The 19,466-nt window shown below is 37.4% G+C and overlaps 1 long non-coding RNA gene across 1 annotated transcript in view; it reads left to right on the top strand.

Moving 5' to 3' along the window:
• The window catches only part of LOC106726808, an 81,279-nt gene that overhangs the window by 60,694 nt on the left and 1,119 nt on the right, over positions 1–19,466 (top strand). Inside the window, exon 3 of the long non-coding RNA XR_001362912.1 lies at positions 16,157–16,204. This is a non-coding gene — a long non-coding RNA (uncharacterized LOC106726808). The remainder of the gene's footprint in view (positions 1–16,156; positions 16,205–19,466) is intronic.

Below are 19,466 nucleotides of genomic sequence, written 5' to 3'. Positions count from 1 at the left end.
GGTGGTGGGAGCCTCTCCCTCCTCCTCAGCAGCGCTAAGGATGTCTGACTGCAGCTTAGGCCTGCTCCCCGCTGGCAAGTGGACATCCCCTGACGGCTCCTGGGCTGCTAGAGGGATGTCTGATTGCCCAATCCCCGGGGAGCGGGCCTAAGCCAGCAGGTGGTCATCCCCTGAGGGGTCCCAGACTGCGAGAGGGCACAGGCCAGGCTAAGTGCCCCCCCCCCCCCCCGAGTGCACACATTTTTGTGCACCAGGCCTCTAGTCTATGATAATAAAAGGGTAATATGCTAATTAGACCAGACATCTTCCTGACATCATTCCAGATGTCCTTCCTGATGAAGCTAGGGCTGGAGGGAAGCCAGCCTGGGTCCCAGGTACCTGTGGTCAGCCCAGGGGAAGCCAGCCTGGGTCCTGGGTGCCTGCCGATGGCCGGAAGAGGGAAGCAGCCCAAGTCCCGAGTGGAGTGCCTGCTGGCAGCTGGAGGAAGGAATCCCGGGTGCTGGAGGGAAGCCGGTGCCAGCAGCCCAGGGAAGGAAGGCCTACTCTTGCATGAATTTTTGTGCATCAGGCCTCTAGTAGGCTTACAATGTACTTGCTTTTCAGTGAATTTAGGCTATCCTGCATTCTCTCTGTCTCTTTTCTTTCTTTTCATAGAACCTCCTTCACTCACCTGTCCATTACAAAGCCTAAGGTATGGCAAAGGTCTCATATTCACATTAAGTCATTGTGATATATATATTCCCATGCAGACATCAGATCTGATTGAGTACTGTGAGGAAGCCACATCTTTCCTGATCATCTGCACATTTTCATTCATCATTTCTTATACCTGGTCCAACATTGATGCCTCTCACCCAAACCCCTTCCTTCTCCCACAGTTTCTAGCTCAGGATATTCTAATAGGCATGAGTCATTCATTGAGAGGAATAAAAATTCAATAGGGCTCAGGGATGGCTAGAAAAATGGTAGAGATCAGAAATTATTTTCCCAAGTAATAGGACAACAAACATGAGAAAATAACTCAAAGCAGACCAAGTTTCATGTCTGAATGAATGTCAAATTCATCATTATGGTGTTCATGCTCAATAATTATAAAGAATACTGTCAGAACAATTCTGAAATCTCTTTAATGCGTAAATAGAATCTTTTATTATCATTTAAATGCACTAACTGGTAGATTGCTCATGAAAACCAGCTAGCCAAATATACTTTTCTATCAGATATCATAAACATTTCTTCCTGGTTTTAAAAAAAACAGCATTTTCTTATGAAAGTACATTTGTTGTTGACATATTCTATAACACTGTTTCATAGGAAATGTTATTTGAAAATTTCCTGGTATTCTGCTCCTGGTTTGTTGAATTACCATAGTTGTACCTGTAGGCAACTATTCTGTTCAAAATATTTTCTTCAAAACAATTATTTTCAAAAATGTATTTTCACATTGGCAGTCTCCAGGGAGTTTGATAAAAGCTGGACAAATAGCTCTCTAAACCTAGTGAATCAAATCCCTGGACTGGGGACCATTAGCTGAATTTGTACCCAAATGGACAAGTTTGCTTACCTGAGTATGGAATGCACTGTTCTGAATATTTTCTTGATATGCCCACACCGAACAGATCTTAAACCTGGATAGCTATCAAAATTACCTTGGGAGCTTTTAAATACTTATATTCACTGGTCTCATCCACAAAAATTTAATTATGTAGCTCTGAAGATGAGCAACCAGAATCCATATTTTGCAAAAGGTTCTCAAATGATTCATATAAGGGTCACACTTGGGAATGACTTTTAAAAACATATTAATAGTTTCATTTTCATATTCTGCAGTTTGGGAAAAATCTGAACTTAGCAATTAACTCATTTAAAAAATAAAACAGTTAATTTAAAAATATATATTTAAAATATAAATATTAAAAAATTATTTTATTATGTTTCCATCACCTATACCCTCTTCCACCTCCCCCACCTCCAACAATCACCACTAAATGCTTAAACATAGGACAACCCTAATCTACTTAGAGGATCATTAAAAATGAAGTTATTAGACTTCTGTCTGTTTTTAAATGTGCTAAATTTCCACTGAAACATTCAGTATATCCAAATATCTAAAGTGACTCCCCCTTCCTAGTTAACATATTATCATGCTCAACCCCTTATCAAATTTATTAAATTTTACTTATTTATATCTCCCTCTGCTTTAACATAAACTCCATAAGGATAAGAACTCTTTAAGCTCTGTTCATCACTGCACTCCTAGGGCCGAGAACAATGGCTGCTAGTACATAGTAGGTGTTCAATACCCACCTGTTGAATGACAATTCAAATTCATTAAATACATACATATACTGGACTACAGGATACATATACATGATTTATGTATAGATCATTCTATGTGTGCCATATATCTATATATGAGATTGGCATATTATCCAGTCATTCACACATATACACGATGCAAGTGTAATTTCTTATTTGCTAATAAAAGTACATTTTATTAGTTATGAAAGCTGTTCTCTTATAGTCAAAGGCAAAAAGAGAGTTTGGTACTCATGAATAGGTAGCCTCATCCCTTTTATTTGAAAGGGACCTGGAGGCCTAGCTCTGGATTTTTATTAGCATTTCTTTTCAAGAGGAGTCACGCTGCTGCAGCTTAGGTGCTATGAATCACTCCCACTTCATGTACGTGAAAAGCAGCTGAATCATGCTGGAATCAACGTCGCCCATCCTGGAATTAGGAATGTGGCAACTACTTAGCCTTTATTCACATGATAGAAATGCAGTTAATGGCATTGTTATATCATCACATTGGAAAAAAATTTAGAAGCAAGTGGCTGAAAATATTCTCTCACTGTGTAAGATAGTGAAGACACTCAAAGCTTACCTTTAAAAATATTTCTAGACGATGAGGCTTTATAATTGCATCTTTTCTCTCTGGGTAATAGCCTTTTCAAGTGAAGAGTGCAAGAGCAGGATTCACTTTATTTTATTCAAAGAATTTTGCCCAAAAAACAACCAAAGCTAAAACACAAAGTGTCTTTCAATCATTTTCTTCACTGAACATTATGCTAATTAGTAATTTCAGAACATAACCAAGAGTGATGGCTTAGAAACTCATAGGAAAAGAGCCTGAAACTGCTTTTTCCCCTCTTTAAAAAATTATTTATTAAAGGAGAGGAGAAAGTACTTTAGCGGTAGCCATCAAAATGTTTGAATTTAATTTTGTTGTTGTTTTTAAGTTATGTAGACACTTTTGATCTCATAGTTTTATTGTTATTGGGTGTTTTCTTTTAAATTTTCAAATGTCAGCTCATACTTGGCTCAACATAGCTGTAGAACAGTGTAATATACATAAAACCACATGTGGAATTACTGCCTTTCTAACTTTTTAGTCAACAACAAACTTTTCTATTTATTACTCTACAGGTATAATTACTCACTCTTGTCAGATTGTGTTCCTCTCTGCCCATCTCCATTCTCAGTACATTTTGTTCTCATTCGGTATTGATTGTGCTGAAGTACAGCACAATCATGAGATCAGGCTTCTAGTCTCCAGCAATGCAAGTGGTTGGTCATGTGCATTGGGCAAAGGTTTTCATTTGGTTTATGTCTAACAGGGTAATGGGCAAATCAAAGTCTCTGGGCCTTTACTCCAAGGCAAGGAACTGATGTTTAAACAGAAAATGAATGGAATTGTTCAGGCAATTAGAGCGAAGAACATTCCCAGTGAATAAGGGAGGGACAAGTGTTCTTGGCAGGGAGAAGAGGCGTGTGCAAAGACTCAGAGAATTAAAACTTGATGATCCAACAAACTACTCTTAGTTGTGCAGGCTACAGTGAAGTATAAATACAGAAGGAACAGAAACAAAGACATCAGTGTCTGTTTTATTCAGAGAAAGAACACAAGAGATAGGAATAGGAAACATTTGTAGCTTTGGCCTCTTCCAGTTCCCATTCCTGTTTCTTTGAGCAAGTGTTGTATCCTCCTTTTCATGGGATCCAACTTCCCGTTAGCCAGCTGATTTGACAAAGAACTAAATCCCTCTGACAACAAGCCTTCCTAGTGTTCTGCTAATTATATCTCCTTTGCCAAAGTGACTGGTTTAGAAATGGACTTATTACCCAATCAGGGATAGTGACCTTAATTCCAGAACCTTTGCCTAAATTCTTGGGAAGAAGGCATCGCTCTGTCAAATGGAATTGGAGTTGGAACGTTTTAAGGGTGACATGGCAAAGGCTTAACAGAGAGGAAATCCAATAGGGAAGAATACAGAGATTAAATAAAGATGAGAAACTACCAGCACACATAGACATGGTTTGAACCTCTGGGCACATTATATCCCAAGCTATAGTACTTTCAGTTACATGAGCCAACAAGTTAATATTTTACATAAAGTAAGCTTGAGTTGAGTTTCTTTTGTTGCAATAAAAATGTCCTGAGTAACATAAGGTTTACTGGGAAAACTTTTCTTGGTTGAAATCTAAAGCATTTAATATTTCTGGGGCTTCTCAGATTAAATTCAACAGCACACTACAGGTAGCTTTGGTCTTAATGAACCAAGTTGAGAGACTTGCATTATATTTGACTTCTTTTTTTTAAATTTTAGATATAATAGAAAAATGTTCCCATTTATTAGCTTTCTAGTTTTTTTTTTTTCATCCTAGGACTTGTATTAACTTCAGAGTAAATGTACTGTTATTTGAAGTGTCATTTCTATCTCAAAATCATACACAGTAAACTGAGTTTTAAAAAATTCCTTGTTTGTGGGATATAAAACTAAAACTCATAGATGCAGACAATAGTATGGTGGTTACTAGGGGGAAGGGAGTGGAGGGGTAATAAAGGGGGGGGGCAAATATATGATGATGGAAGATTATTTGACTTTGGGTGGTGAGCGTATAATGCAAGATACAGATCATGTATTTTAGAAATGTACATTTGAAACCTATATAATCTTATTAACCAATGTCTCCTGAATATATTTAATTTAAAAATTCCTTGCTGGGAAAATTTTTATCTCAATCTTTATGCTTTCACATAATAGATATTTTATTTTTAGCATTATCTTTTCTTGGTTGTTCTACAGATATTGTTATGTCCTTCAATTGATATTCCAGAATGTCAAGTGATATTTTGCAACTTTCTAAAGCCATTGGAGATTTAGCTCCTCAAATGATTGCCTAGAGCCTACATAATCTCCTTTAAGTCTTCCTACTTATTTGATCTGCCATTTCAAATAGTTTCATCAGCATTTTTTTTTGTATTTTATTGATCTGATAACCTAACTAGAACAGAAGCTGAGATAGTAATGTGATCAAAATGAAGAGGTTTATGAGGCAGCACCTAGATTGGGAGTTAATAAATATATTTAAGAAGATAAAAAGTGCTGCTGTATTGCATTCAGGATTTCATTTCTAATTCATATACATAAATCATCTAATTTTCCTTAATTTCACGCATAGCTTGAGATATACTAAGGAACATCTTAAACCCAAATTTTATGTGGAGTTTGTAGAGGTATAATAGTGTTGGTAAGTTTGAAATAATGAGAGATGCTTTGACAAGCCATGCTAACATAGGGTGATTGAAAAAAAGAACTCTGCCTCAAAGACCACTCTATCAAGAAGATTCACGTTCCTGTTTCTTATGGGGATATTTGGACAAATGGCCAAAGTCAGGCTTTGAAAATGATAAGGAAATGTGTCAATTGTTGAAGGAAATGTGGGGATCTGGAGAGTTAAAAAAAGAGTATTTATTAAGTGACAGTATTTATTAAGTTCATAGTCAAATGTGAATTGAATCTTGAATCGACAGCTTACTGAGTGGTCTTGGTCAGGGTCTTCACCTTGAACTTGGACAAGTAACATATGGGATCCTCAATTCTTTCATCCTGGCCAGTGGCTTACCTGTATATTGGTGTCAGTTTCTTCATGTGTATAAAAAGTAGTTGTTTAGATGAACATTGCAGAACTTTTGTGAAATGTAATGAGATAATTCATATAGGGTTCTTAGCAGAGTACTTGGTACATAATGAGAACTCAGCACATGTTAATTATTATAATGATTATAATTAAGATGGTGGATAGCAAATTGTGATTCAGAATTTGGGGAGTAAAGAGAATAGGAATACAGAATAATATTGAATGCAAACTGTAACTGAAAAATAAAAAAATAAATTGATATCACAGAAAAAAATAAAGAGAATCTGGGAATAGAGACCCTGTTATTCAGGGAAGAACTAACACTTGCATCACTATTATTGGACAGGGCTTGAGGGCAGGGGCTCCTTGACATCATGGTAATAATTTTTTTGAATTTGACACCAAAAAGCAAAGGCAACAAAAGCAGAAATAAACAAGTGGGACTACATCAAAGTAAAAAACTTCTGTACAGCAGAGGAAACCATCAACAAAATGAAAAAGCAACATACAGAATGTGAGAATATATTTATAAATTTTTTTATCTGATAAAGAGTTAATATCTAAAATATATAAAGTACTTACACAGCTTAATAGCAAAAAACAACAACAATAACAAAAAACTGTACAAAAACAACAACAAAAAACAAATTCCCTAATTAAAAAATGGACCAGGGGCACAAATAGACATTTCTTGAACAAAGATATACACAAGACCAACAGGTCCATGAAAAGATGGTCAACATCACTAGTCATTAGCAAAATGCAAATTAAAATAATGAGATATCACCTCATACCTGTGTCCTTCATATACTAAGAAAGTTGAAACATCTTAGTATTTTTGGAAGACTATAAAGCATCAGAAAATAGATGTTCAAAGTTTGCCAGTGTGAACTTTCACAACCATGCTAGTGTGAAAGTTTAGAAAAGAAAAATGGTTGACATGAGTATAGAGTCGATATAGATTATAAAGTGTAAATGGTTGATATAGAGTATAGAGTCTATATAGATTATAATGTGTATATCAAAGAATTAGTGTCAGCTGGGATTCTAATCATAAAAGTTCACTCTTTATATTAATCCATTTCTTAATTCCCATGGTAGCCTTGCTGTTGATGACATTCTAATTTGTGTCATGGGAAAAATCAATGAAAGCACATAAAGTAATTTGCAAAAAAACCAGAGTTTAGTTGAGTCAGGTAGGTATCTTTATTTTTCCTTAACATATATTTGCTCATATGTTAAATTACTGAAAAATAGAAGTTACGCTACTTCAGGTATCAGATACCACAACATCAATGTTTCCTGAGATTTAGGAAAAGCGCCTTTAAGTATATTAGTATACTTTTGCCCTAACCATTTCGGCTCAGTGGATAGTGTTGGCCTGTGGACCAAAGAGTCCAGAGTTTGATTCCTGTCAAGGGCACATACCTCAGTTGCAGGCTCCTCCTGGGCCTGGGTCGTGGTCAAGGCTCTTGCAGGAAGCAACCAGTCGATGTGTTTCTCTCACATTGATATTTCTCTCCGTCTTTTCCTCTCTCTTCTACTTTCTCTAAAAATCAATGGAAAAATACCCTCAGGTGAGGATTATAAATACATACATACATACATACATACATAAACTTTTATGTAAAACAAAATGAAAACTCTTGAAGCCCTATCACTGGATCACTGTAGGAGATGCAGCACTAGGGCAGGTTCTGCTGCATGGCAAGAGAAAAATTCTGAGATGTCCTAATTAATTACATACAGCACGCCAGAGAATGGGAGAGAGAGAAAGGAGGTTAATCAGGTTGCAGAACCGAGGGCCAAAACCAATGAATGACTATTCATATTCCTGAATGTATGTGAAAGTTTTGAATCAACTTCCAGGCTGCCCTTTCAGCCCTTACCTAGAGAGAATAGATGACCACCACATGCCACTACATCTTGGCTGTTGCCCACAACCAATCCAAAAGCAGCAAATACTTCTCCTTCCCCGCCCTCCCATGCACCTATCCCAGAATTTATCTGATTTACATCTCAATCCCCTTATCTATAGTCAGTGTAAATTCTTTCAAATCAATTTAAGTCTTTCTTCCCCAAACTTATTGGATAAAAGAGCCTCAGGATGGTGGACATGTTTGTCTTCATCTAGTCCTGCTGCTGGTGGTTTGGATTGCATGTCCCAGGACCCAGTGCTTATTCTGGCTAACATTTGGCTCAGTAAACCCTTTCAAAAAAAACTTGCATCCTCAAAGGTCATTGTTTAACAAGCACATGAAGAAGGCAAGGTTTTGAGAACTAATGCCAGCATCTGGCCCAATGACTGTGACTAGATAGATTTTTAGGTCCACTGGCCTTTGTTATTTGACTTCTATAGGCTCTCAATTTATTTATTATTTTTTGGGTAATAAAGTTATTATTTGTTTAGTTTTTAATACCAAGAGATTTTTTTTTTAGTTATCTATGATGAGGCTGCTATTGAACTCTTTAAAAAATTTAAGTTGATTTTCAGTTAGATTTTACCCAAATGTTTAACTTGCCTCTTTTTGCTTAAGTTACAGTATGAGCCACTACCACCTCAGAGAACTTCCCATTTATTTAGAGCTCACTTATAAAATAATGGGTACCATCTCCCTAATTGATCATTGTGTAACCAAACCAGCTCTCAAGAGCTTGTACCCTATCAGAGGTGAATAAATTAATGCTCCAGTACATTCTCGCAGTCACTCCTCCCCTGAAACTAATTTAACACTGTTCAAGTAATACCTTGGAGTTGAATTGTTGGATCATATGGCAACTCTATGTTTAACTTTATGATGAAGTAGCAAACTTTTTCATAGCACCTGCACATGTTTCCACCAGCAATGCATGATGGGATTCAGTCTCTCTCTTGTTATTGTCCCACTTGTGGATTATAGCCATCCTGATGATTGTAAGGTCTGATCTCAGTGTGGTTTTGGTTTGTATTTCCCTAATGTCTACTGATGTTCATTGGGCATCTTTTTGTGTGTTTATTGGCCATTTGTGTTCTTTCTTTGGAGAAATGTCTATTGAAATCTATTGCTCATTAAAAAATTAATAGACCTTAAAAAAACACCTAAATGAAAACTAAAGAAATCTAACAATTTAAGCATCCTTGTGAAGATTAATTAATGACTCCCGCAGGAGCAAAACAACAATGACACATGATTTATGAGGGTATATGCATTTCTAATAAATTGTACACTATAGCCAGAGGGTGCAGTGATTGTTGATCTGTGACTCCTTAGATAATGCTGTTTCCAATGCTCCAAATTTTGCAAAACAAACTGTCACCCTCCTTCAGACAGAGGAAATGTGTAACCTTCCACAGCCACTTACTCTATGTTTTCTCAACTTGGAAATGATAATGTCATAATCAACATGACTTCTGTGTGAGGCAATGGATGTTTTCATCCTCACTTTGAAGATGTTTTATGTAAAGCAGTGTGAGCTCTGCCAAGCATGCCGTTGTATAATGAGAATTTTTTTTATTAGAAGTCATAATGAGAGGCTAGTTAGCTGACTTAGAGCACAAGACATATAGGACTTGGATGTCAGCCTCCAGTCAGGCCTAGGTGAGTAGACACTCATATCCCGTTCTGTGAATCTGGACCTCTTTTCCAATCTCAGAAAGCCTGTTTTAAATGTGATTGTCAGTGGTCAAAAAGAGTGAGAAATAGCAGAGATTTTTAAAAGAACTTCTCAGGGGAAGGTCTTTGAATCACCCTCTACTTTTTTTCTGCCTTAGCTCTTTGTCATATTTCAGAGCTATGCTCATAGAAAATCGATTTGGAATTCATTATTTATATTTGAAATAATAAAAGAAATCCTTCAAGCTACCACAAAAGATTATAATATGTTTGACTAATAGTTCACGTTTTCTGAGAGTTTGAGCCCTTTATAAAATGCCCTTAAGGAATGTCAGGCTCTTAATGGAATATTCTGAAGTACTTGATATTCATACAAAATCTGAATTTTATTAAAAAAATACTTTTTAAGATTAAAATTTGTGAAGAACACATATCCATTTCCATTTGTTGAATTACAGTAGTGTGAGTTCTAGGAAATGGGTGAGAATAAACAATCCCTGTAAGTTTGATATCAGAGCTAGTCAACTTGCTAATGATAGATAGGTGGTATGGTACATTGGTGGAGTGACTTTGGAATCAATAGGCTTGTGTGACTTTTATTTCTACTTGACAAATTACCAAAGTGTCAGTGTAAATATATGTAATGTGAGGGTATAGTGGACACATATTGTTTCAGTCAGTGTAACATCCATTCGGCTCTCTTCCAGCAACAGCTTCTTGGGTTTCTTTTGGGAACCACCTCCCTTAGACTCATGCTCATGCTCCCTGCTGTGTGGGCTCTGAGGGAGGCACATGACCTACGTATGGCAAAGAGAGCATCAAGGAGCAAGAAACAGTGCTAAATCTTAGTTGGATTATTAGAAAATCTACTGGAATGACAAATCTGGAAGGGTGGTTAAATTTTTTTTAAGAATTTGCTTCTGGTAAAATGGGCATAGTGGAAAACAAAACAACTATGGAGAATGAGGGAATTCATGCAATATTGTTTAGGCATCTGAATCCTGCTATTCTTGAAGCAAAATCACTTCCTTACAATTTCATGAACAAATAGTTCTCACTTTTTTTTTGCAAAAAGAATGCTAAATATGCAGAATAATATTAGAATATTTATATTCTTCTTATAGGAATTTTGTGCATCTATATATATATAAGTCCAAGTGACTACAAACTGTTTGACTGTCTGACCGGTAGCTATGACGTGCAATGACCACCTGAGGACAGATGCTCTGACAGGTAGCTATGATGTGCACTGACGACCAGGGGGCAGATGCTCAATGCAGGAGCTGCCAGGCTGTGGTGACTTGGCGGCTGCAGTTCTCGGGTGATGCACCCAGAACCAGAGAGGAGGGAGCCTGATTCTGGGGTGCCTCACCTGAGAACTGCCCTCTCACAATCTTTGTCCCCTCGGGGGATATTGGAGAGCCGGTTTCGGGGAAATCCCCACAGGCCAGGCTGAGGGACCCCACCAGTGCATGAATCCGTGCACCGGGCCTCTAGTATAATATATTTGCCATAGTATCTAGAAAGTATGTACTTAAGGGGAATTGTGGGTCTGTTCTCTGTGTCAATCTAAATCAATGGCTGAACCTCATTGACATTGTGACCTAAAGACTGAGGGACCATGACAGTCATCCACAGAATACTTTCCTGCCAATAAAGAGCAACTTTAGTAAACAGAACAAATTATTTTGAAAAAGTTTGGACCCATCATCCCACAAAACTTTACTGGGATGCATTTATGGAGCACACTCTATGTATCAGACATGTATCCATGCTCCTAGGCACCAACCATGCTAAAGCCAGACTCCCCGCTGACAGTATCGGTACCAACTCTGGGACAAACAGCACAGGTTCATAAAATAACATATACTCATAAAATAACACATAAATAACATTTATCTTTAAAAATCTGCATCACACCAGGACTAGAGACACTCTGAATCATATCTGTCTAAAGGTTTTCACCAGTATCTTTGGAAAGAGGAACTGTAAAAAAATATAATTTATTATTGAAGTCCAGCATATCTTAATTTAAAAAAAACTCCCATCATTCCCAGAAACTTCTGCATTTAGAGTACCTTTAATTTTATTATATTTAGATCTGGACCAGGAGGCAGAGATCCTATCTGACTATTTCAGATCAATGTTCTGGCTCCCAGAGGGGGCACACCTGGGTAAGCAGCACCCTTTGAACAATGTTACATTACAAAGACCCAGCCATCTGGGTCTGTTACACCTTCTGTAGACATTTGCATGTAGAAAGTGTATGGACTCATCGGTATCTATCTCAATATTTCTGTACAATACTTATTTAACGTGGAGAATTCAACTTCACAAATGGCATAAAAAAATTGCATCTTTGAGAGTCTTATAATAGAGCTGTTAACATATTAGCAATCTGTTAGCAGTCTGGACTGTCATGAGCAAGAACCTACGCACAGTATGAGCCATCGTTTATTTCGGGGCACACCAAGAATGTACAGCATTTATTTTAATAAACTAAGACATAAAAAGGCCATGTTGAGATGCACCAAATGGGATACTGAGAGACAACAAAAGGATAACTCTTTATAAGGACAGAGGACAGACTGGGAGCCTGCAGTTTGTTTTTAATTATCACAAAGATAGGCAAGCCTTTCTCTTGGTCACTCAGGGAAAAAAAAGTCTCAATCTCTGTGTTACCTTTTCTTAGTGGTGATTGGTTGATGCCATTATTTACAATCCACAGAGATTGTTTTCCAGAGAGATACTCTGTTTGAAACATGGCACCGTATGCTCTTAGCTAGTTGCTAAACACAAAGTTATTTTTATTCCTCTGTGGGGATAGGGAGGTTAGTCTGCATGCACGAATGCGTGATTCCAGGAAGACATTCTATTTACAGTGAATGTGCATGTGCCAGGGTGAAAACTGGGCATTTCCTGCAGAACATCACTGACATCTGATCTCTGACAGTTGATACTGGGAAGGAGAGAATCCCATAATTCAGTTATGCATACGGCACATACAACTCTGTTGTACTTGCAAAAGGATTACATATTTTAAGTGGCTTCCTCCAAACTCCAAATGTGATGGAATTTTTCTAAGAGAATGGCCATCACAGATGAGAAGTGATTTCAGGCATAGTAGCTTGCTCCAGAGGCAGGACCAAAGTAAGAGGCATCAATATTACCAAAATCTGCTGAAAATTGTGGAGCAGAGGGCTCCACTGATTTTCACGCAGGACAAGTAATTTTTCTGTTTGCTTTTCACAGCATTGCAGAAGTAAAAAAGTAAGTTAATTTTTCCCTTTTCTTCTGAATAGTTTCTGTTTTGCAGAAACCCATAATAAGACATTGCCCACAACCATACCTGACTGTTTTCCCAATAATCACCTATTGATTCCATTCTCTCTGATTGATATGAAATTTGGGTGAACTTTAGGATGAGTCATGAAGAGATGGAGCAGGCAGTGGGAATGCTTTGGTTTGCAAACTGGTCTCCATATACACAGAGGGCAAGGGGAGACTGAAGAAAGAGGCAGACCACCCCAGGTTGGTAGATGGCAGTTTTAATAAGCAAAGGTTTGTCTTGAGTGGCAGTAGATGTGTAGACCTCCACACCTGCCCACCAAAACCTTAAAAGTAGATATAGAGGCATTAAAGGAGTTTAATCATATATGCAGTCCAAATGGTGTCAGCGACACCTTACTCTCAAGGTTCCGTCCTGGAAGCAGCTCCAGTGTGGGAAAGCGGGGGAGGATGCATTGTACATTCCAAGGACAGCAGGGTGAAGAAGCTTCTGGCTGCCCAGGTCCAGTCTGAGAGCCAACCACAGTCATGGCCTCCTAATAACCTCCTCCAACAAGTGTTCCAAGTTCACAAGGCATGAGGAAAAGAACGGAGTTTCATAGATGATAAGGGCTAGAGTTCAAGAGTGTACTTGTGAGATTTCAAAATGAGATGCGGGTATCTGGGACTGCCGTCCTACCGAGCTCTGCAGTGACCAGAGAAAGAAATGGTGAGCTCAAAGGGTCCGTCCGCTGGTGAGTAACTTCTGGCCTCCAGCCTTTTTCAGGGAGCTGTTGCATGGAAGGGGCAAATTAATTTCAAAAGCATAAGATACAAAGAACACTTAGTCCATGTAAGAGTGCTAGGGACACAGCTGTGGATAAGGAAACACCATGCTTGTTCATGGAGCTTAAAGTCTCAGTTCTTATTGATGAGGTATTTGTTTCTCCTAAGAAATGCTGTGGTCATAGAGTTGATCACAGTGACAACGATATCAGATTTTGTGCTTGTTTTAAATAAGTCAAATAGAATAGTCGGCAGTAAAGGACTTTATTTTGCTCTTTCACAAATTCATCACGAAACTTTGCTGATCAAACATTTTAGGCAAATGTGTAGATTTTTAGATTGTATAAAGTGATTAATTTTCTGGAACTATATTTAATCTTCTGGAAATAAATTGAGGAGATGACTGTTTTGATTGGCAGGACTAGCTGCTCATTCATCTCTGTTGTCAACATTTCAAAAAAGAAGAAAGGAAGGAAAAGAAAGAAAAGACTCCTAGAGGTACTTTGTAGAAATGTATCTCCTTGCCTTACTGTGGTCAGTAGCTACAGCTTTATTTAACTGTGGCTATTGGCCTAATTAAACCAATTAAACTACCCTTGTAGTTCTTATTTCTCTAGGACAGTGGTCGGCAAACTTCGGCTTGCGAGGCACATGCGGCTCTTTGGCCCCTTGAGTGTGGCTCTTCCACAAAATACCGACTTCTGCGCATGGGCCAAAGAGCCGCATGTGGCTTGCGAGCCCCGGTTTGCCGACCACTGCTCTAGGAAATTCTCTTCACTTTATATTCCACGTTTCTGTAGCATCTTTGCTACTTAGATTACCTTTTTGGCTTGTTTTTTGACTATTTGCACCTTTTGAAACTACTAATATAGTTCCCAGAGATAACCAGAATTTTTATTATAAAAATATAAATCAGAGAAATATGTATCTGTTTTAAAAGCACACAACAAATAAATGTTTTAAAAACACATTTGTTGTTATATTCTATTAGATAATTGTAATCTCTAATTTCAGAATATCAAAAACAATAACTGTTCCTAACATATTAAGTCATGTAGCTTATACAAATAGTGAATTTTGAAACTTGTCAAAATCATTTCTCAATCTTTCTTTCTATTGGAAAAATTGGTGTTAAACCTTTCAGGGAGAAGCATGTAGCCCACACAGGCCCTCTTATATATAGCTGCTTAGCTAGCTTTTCTTTGTTTAGACATCTATGAGAGACGCTACTTTAGAAGGAACTAAGAAGAATAATTTAGCAATTATGTGAGAAAATGGAATTAGTCCAGTGAACCTTGTGAAAAAAAACAACAACAATAAACTTAATTAGAGCCCCAGAAGACAGAAAATAGATATGCCCTGTTACAGTAATATCCCAGCTTTTTTTGTTGTTGTTGTTAAGGTGTAGGTGTTAATAAAAGAGTCTCCACTGAGTGTAGGGACATCCACTTCATTGATAATGGCATTCACACCGGCTACGGGGCACTATGTATGAGGATATCTTGCCATTTACCAGCTGCATAATCTTGGTTAAATTACTTAAGTTCTTTGTACTGAATTAATTAAAAATGGGTGTAATAACAAAATCTACTTCATGGGGTTATTATACAGATTAAATAACTTGATATTGTAAAGCACTAAAACATCAACATTTTAGAAGCACCTCATTGCTGTTGTGCTGTACAAAAGTATTAGAGGCACCAGAATAAAGCAACATAGTGCCTCAGTGCTTAGTGCACACCAGTCTTAATTAAATATTAGGTCCGCACCCCAATTCCCTTTTCCCATATGAGAAAAGAAATGGCATAGGCAATTTTCTTCAAAATGAATGAATGTGCTCTCTGGTTTTCACACTGCCTAGTATGAAGTCCTGACTACTGTGCACTCATGTGATCTTAGGCAAGGACCTTACACCACACTGGGCTTCCTTTTCCTCATTGGTAAAATAATAGGACTTAACACAGGGAGTTTACTGTGAGGGTTAAACAAAATAATGGATGATAAGAGCTTAGCCATTACATTGCCACTATAAATTTCTAATGATGTTGTTTTTATTATTGTTGGTATGTTACAAGTAGACAGTTGAATAAAATATTAAGTTCATGTATGACAGAAGGGTAGCTTTTTTCACCTCAGTTAGAGTGGTTTAGTTGTTTTATGTCCTGCTGAGTTAAAGAATGGTTTCCCAACATTTTTCATTGTTGACACACTTATGAATTTAGTGAATAGTGTGGAAGAACTAAGTAAAATGAATGTAAAAACAATCTAAAAAGTAAGAAATGATTTCTTCCCTGCTCCCTAAGGACTGATATCATTACAGACATACCTCGTTTTATTGCACTTAATAGATGCTGTTTTGATTTTTACAAGTTGAAAGTGAGACCTGCCATGACTTGCTTTTTTGTGATACTCATTTTATTGTGATGGTCTGGAATCAAACCTGCAATATCTCAGAGGTATGCCTGTATATTTAGAAATATACTGGTAAAGGGTATTTAATTACCTAGGTGATTTTCCTACTGGTTGAAACAAGCATTTTTCCATACTATAATATGTATCACAATGAGCTTCTAAAATTTTGCCCTCAGATTACAGAGCTGAAGGAGGAAGAGCTGTGAAGACCAAAATGACATCAGGTAAAGATATTTAAGGCATGCAATGTAGCCGGTAAGGGGGCGGTGGGTGGGGGTGGTGCCTAACAAAATCTGGGCTGGAAAAGAATTTGATTGTTTTACTTTCATGAAAAAATGTGGCTTGAAAAGGAATGGAAAATGTGTCCTCCTTCCTTTACTATTTTTTATTTCAGTATTGAAATATCTCAATTCCCTAGATAATAAAATATAGGCACAGATGGTAGATGACTGTCCACAGGCAATATTGCTTTTCAGCACCATTAGCATTTAAGTTTACACTGAAATAGCAGGTGGGATTTTGGCTGAAGGGCACTGCTAAGTCCTGAAAAATGGAGAAGCGCTTTGAAGAACAGTACCCCACGTTGTACCCCATTATTGAATGATAATGGCAATTACTGTAAGTTAATTCCAAAAATTAAAGAAACACCTCTTTTCTTTCAAGTGTGGCTAGAATATGCAGCATTTTTTCAAAGATGCTCCAAGTCCTTTGTTATTTGCCTCAGGTTGTACATGCACCACTTGCCCGCCCTTCGCAAACTCTGAAGTAGGTCTCTGACATGCAGTCACCGGGATACAACGGTGTGCGTCCACTGCCTAATTGTTCTGTCCTCCAAGCCAAAGTGGAGCAGCCTTCTCTAGTGTCCTGGAGTTCTGAAAATTATATGCTTTATTTTAAAAACACAATGAGAATGTCGCTCTTTCTGTATTTCTCTCCACAGGGAGGCCATTTCATTAAGTTTGCTTTGGTGGATGCTTTGAAATGTCTGGTCATTATAATTCAGTCACCCAAAGCCTTTCACTGAAAAATTCTAGTTATGGAATAATGTTGATGCCATAGCAACAAAATTAGGCAAGCTGTTTTTTCTCATTGGGAAATGGAGTAAATGGGTGTGCAACTGGGAAGAGGGAAAGGGCAAGGGAATGAGCCACACTAGGTCATAGTAACTCATTATGCTGTTGATAATATCTTCTTAGTTATGCAGGGGTTATTAATTTTTATTAAGTACTAAAAGATGGGACATTGAAACTATTGAACTCCAGTTGTTTGGTGAGTGATATAAAAATTAAAAAGTAACTAACCGTTTTAAAAGGCTGACTGTAAGGGAGAAAAAATAATTTCATTCTACTCTTCTGAGTTCTTAGCTGAGACCCCTGTAATAAAAGAAAGAACAACAAAGACAAACAAACAGAAGTATATTATTTTGTAAACCTCCTAATAGGAGATATCCAGGGGGAAATTAGTAACTCCCCGTTGTCTAGAAGAATTTATTATTTAAAACTTTTTTTAAATTAATCCTCACCTGAGGGTATTTTTCCATTGACTTTTAGAGAGAGAGAGAGAGGAAAGGAGGGGGAGAGACAGAGAAAGGAGGGACAGAGAAAGGAACATCGATGTGAGAGAGACACATCAATTGGTTGCCTCCTGCATGTGTCCTGACCAGGGCCAGGGATCAAGCCTGCAACCAAGGTACATGCTCTTGACTAGAATTGAACCTGGGACCCTCCAGTCTGCAGGCCAACCACTCTATCCACCGAGCCAAACCAGCTAGGGCTAGAATTTATTATTAAATAACATCTTAATAGGGAAAGGGAGGAGGAATGTAGGCCTCTTAGGGAAAGAGAGTAAATGATTTTAGGAAAGACTAATGGGCCTTTAGGAGGATAGGTGGGAAGTATAATAGTTTGTGACAGAGTTTTTGTCTAGGTGTGGTGTCAACTTCTAGTCTCTTCTCCTGTGATAAGAGTTAATCTTCTCTGATTGATGAAATTCCAGGGAGGGGATTTATGAGAGTTGAATTCCTTTTGGAGGCTCTGGAGCAGTGATGGCAAACCTATGACACGCGTGTCAGAGGTGACACGCAAACTCATTTTTTGGTTGATTTTTCTTTGTTAAATGGCATTTAAATATATAAAATAAATATCAAAAATATAAATCTTTGTTTTACTATGGTTGCAAATATCAAAAAATTTCTGTATGTGACATGGCACCAGAGTTAAGTTAGGGTTTTTCAAAATGCTGACACGCAGAGCTCAAAAGGTTCGCCATCACTGCTCTAGAGCGTCTTTAGGCAGATAAGGGGAGTTCAGAGAAAACCTATCCCTGTATTTGCTGTTTTTAAAGTATCTACAGCTCAAAGTAATCAATATACCAAAGTGGCATATTTGGGGGTGGCATGTCCTGAATTCCTACAGTTATACTTTGGAGTGGTATATTTTGCTACTCCTCTCTGATCATTGGCAAGATCTTGTGCTTAGGACAGTATTTAATTCCCTTCATTTAATGTTTACAGTCTGTGATGTAGGGTTTTCATGAACATTCAATGGGCTAGTGCCTATAAAATACTTGCAATTAACGGTTTCTGACACATAGTAATTGTGCAACAAATGTAGTATTATTCTTTTTCTTGTTTATTGTTATTATGTGAAACTTGAGCACACATGAGCATACTATATATGGTTATAAATACCTGCAATAGTCACAACAATAAAAAAATTCAAACATATTTGATAATTGCATTTGAAATATAAATAGACTCCAGGGAAGTATTTTTGACCTGGACCCTTCAGTTGTATCCACTTATTATGTACTGATCACTGTGGTTAGAAATAAGAAGACTTTTTTTTTTAAAGTGGTTTTTGACTAGTACATACTAGTAATTAAATTAATTGGGAAGATGCCCTAAGCTTGCAAAAACAATTACAGAATAATAGTTATTGAAGTGTAGCCAAATGCTAAACAATAAGATATAGGCAATATGACTTAAAGTCGAGTTTAGAAAATTTTCCTTGAAAAAATAAAACTTGCTTGGGTCTTCAAGTTTGATGAGAATTTAGGTGATTTCATTTTAAAGAGAAGAAATAAAAAATCGAACTGTAAGCAACTCCCAAAAATTCTTTTACTCCATTGTGAATAGTGGGAGATGAGTTCTTACAGATGCTTAATTCTGTCTAAAAATCATTATATAATTTATTGCCAAAAGTACTCTGCAAATGGATGGCTCATCACACATATAATTTCATACATTTCTGGCTTCCCCATGCTTCTCCTCCTTCACCTCCCACTCCCAACCTCTGTCCTCCCAGCAAAGAAAGATGAAGATGGGATCAAGTACAGATACGGCAAATCAAGTACTACTGTATAGACCTTAGTTTTCTCACTTGTACAATCAGGGTAACAATCAGACGTATCTCACCATTATCAGAAGGATTATATGGCATAATATGTGCAAAAATCTTAAGTGTCTGGAATCCAGTAAAATATTAA

The sequence above is a fragment of the Myotis brandtii genome, unplaced genomic scaffold (genome assembly GCF_000412655.1).
Source record: "Myotis brandtii unplaced genomic scaffold, ASM41265v1 scaffold32, whole genome shotgun sequence".
In the NCBI taxonomy this organism is placed as follows: domain Eukaryota; kingdom Metazoa; phylum Chordata; class Mammalia; order Chiroptera; family Vespertilionidae; genus Myotis; species Myotis brandtii.
The sequence above is the reverse complement of the archived record's forward strand: the minus strand, read 5'-3'. Positions and strand labels throughout refer to the sequence as shown.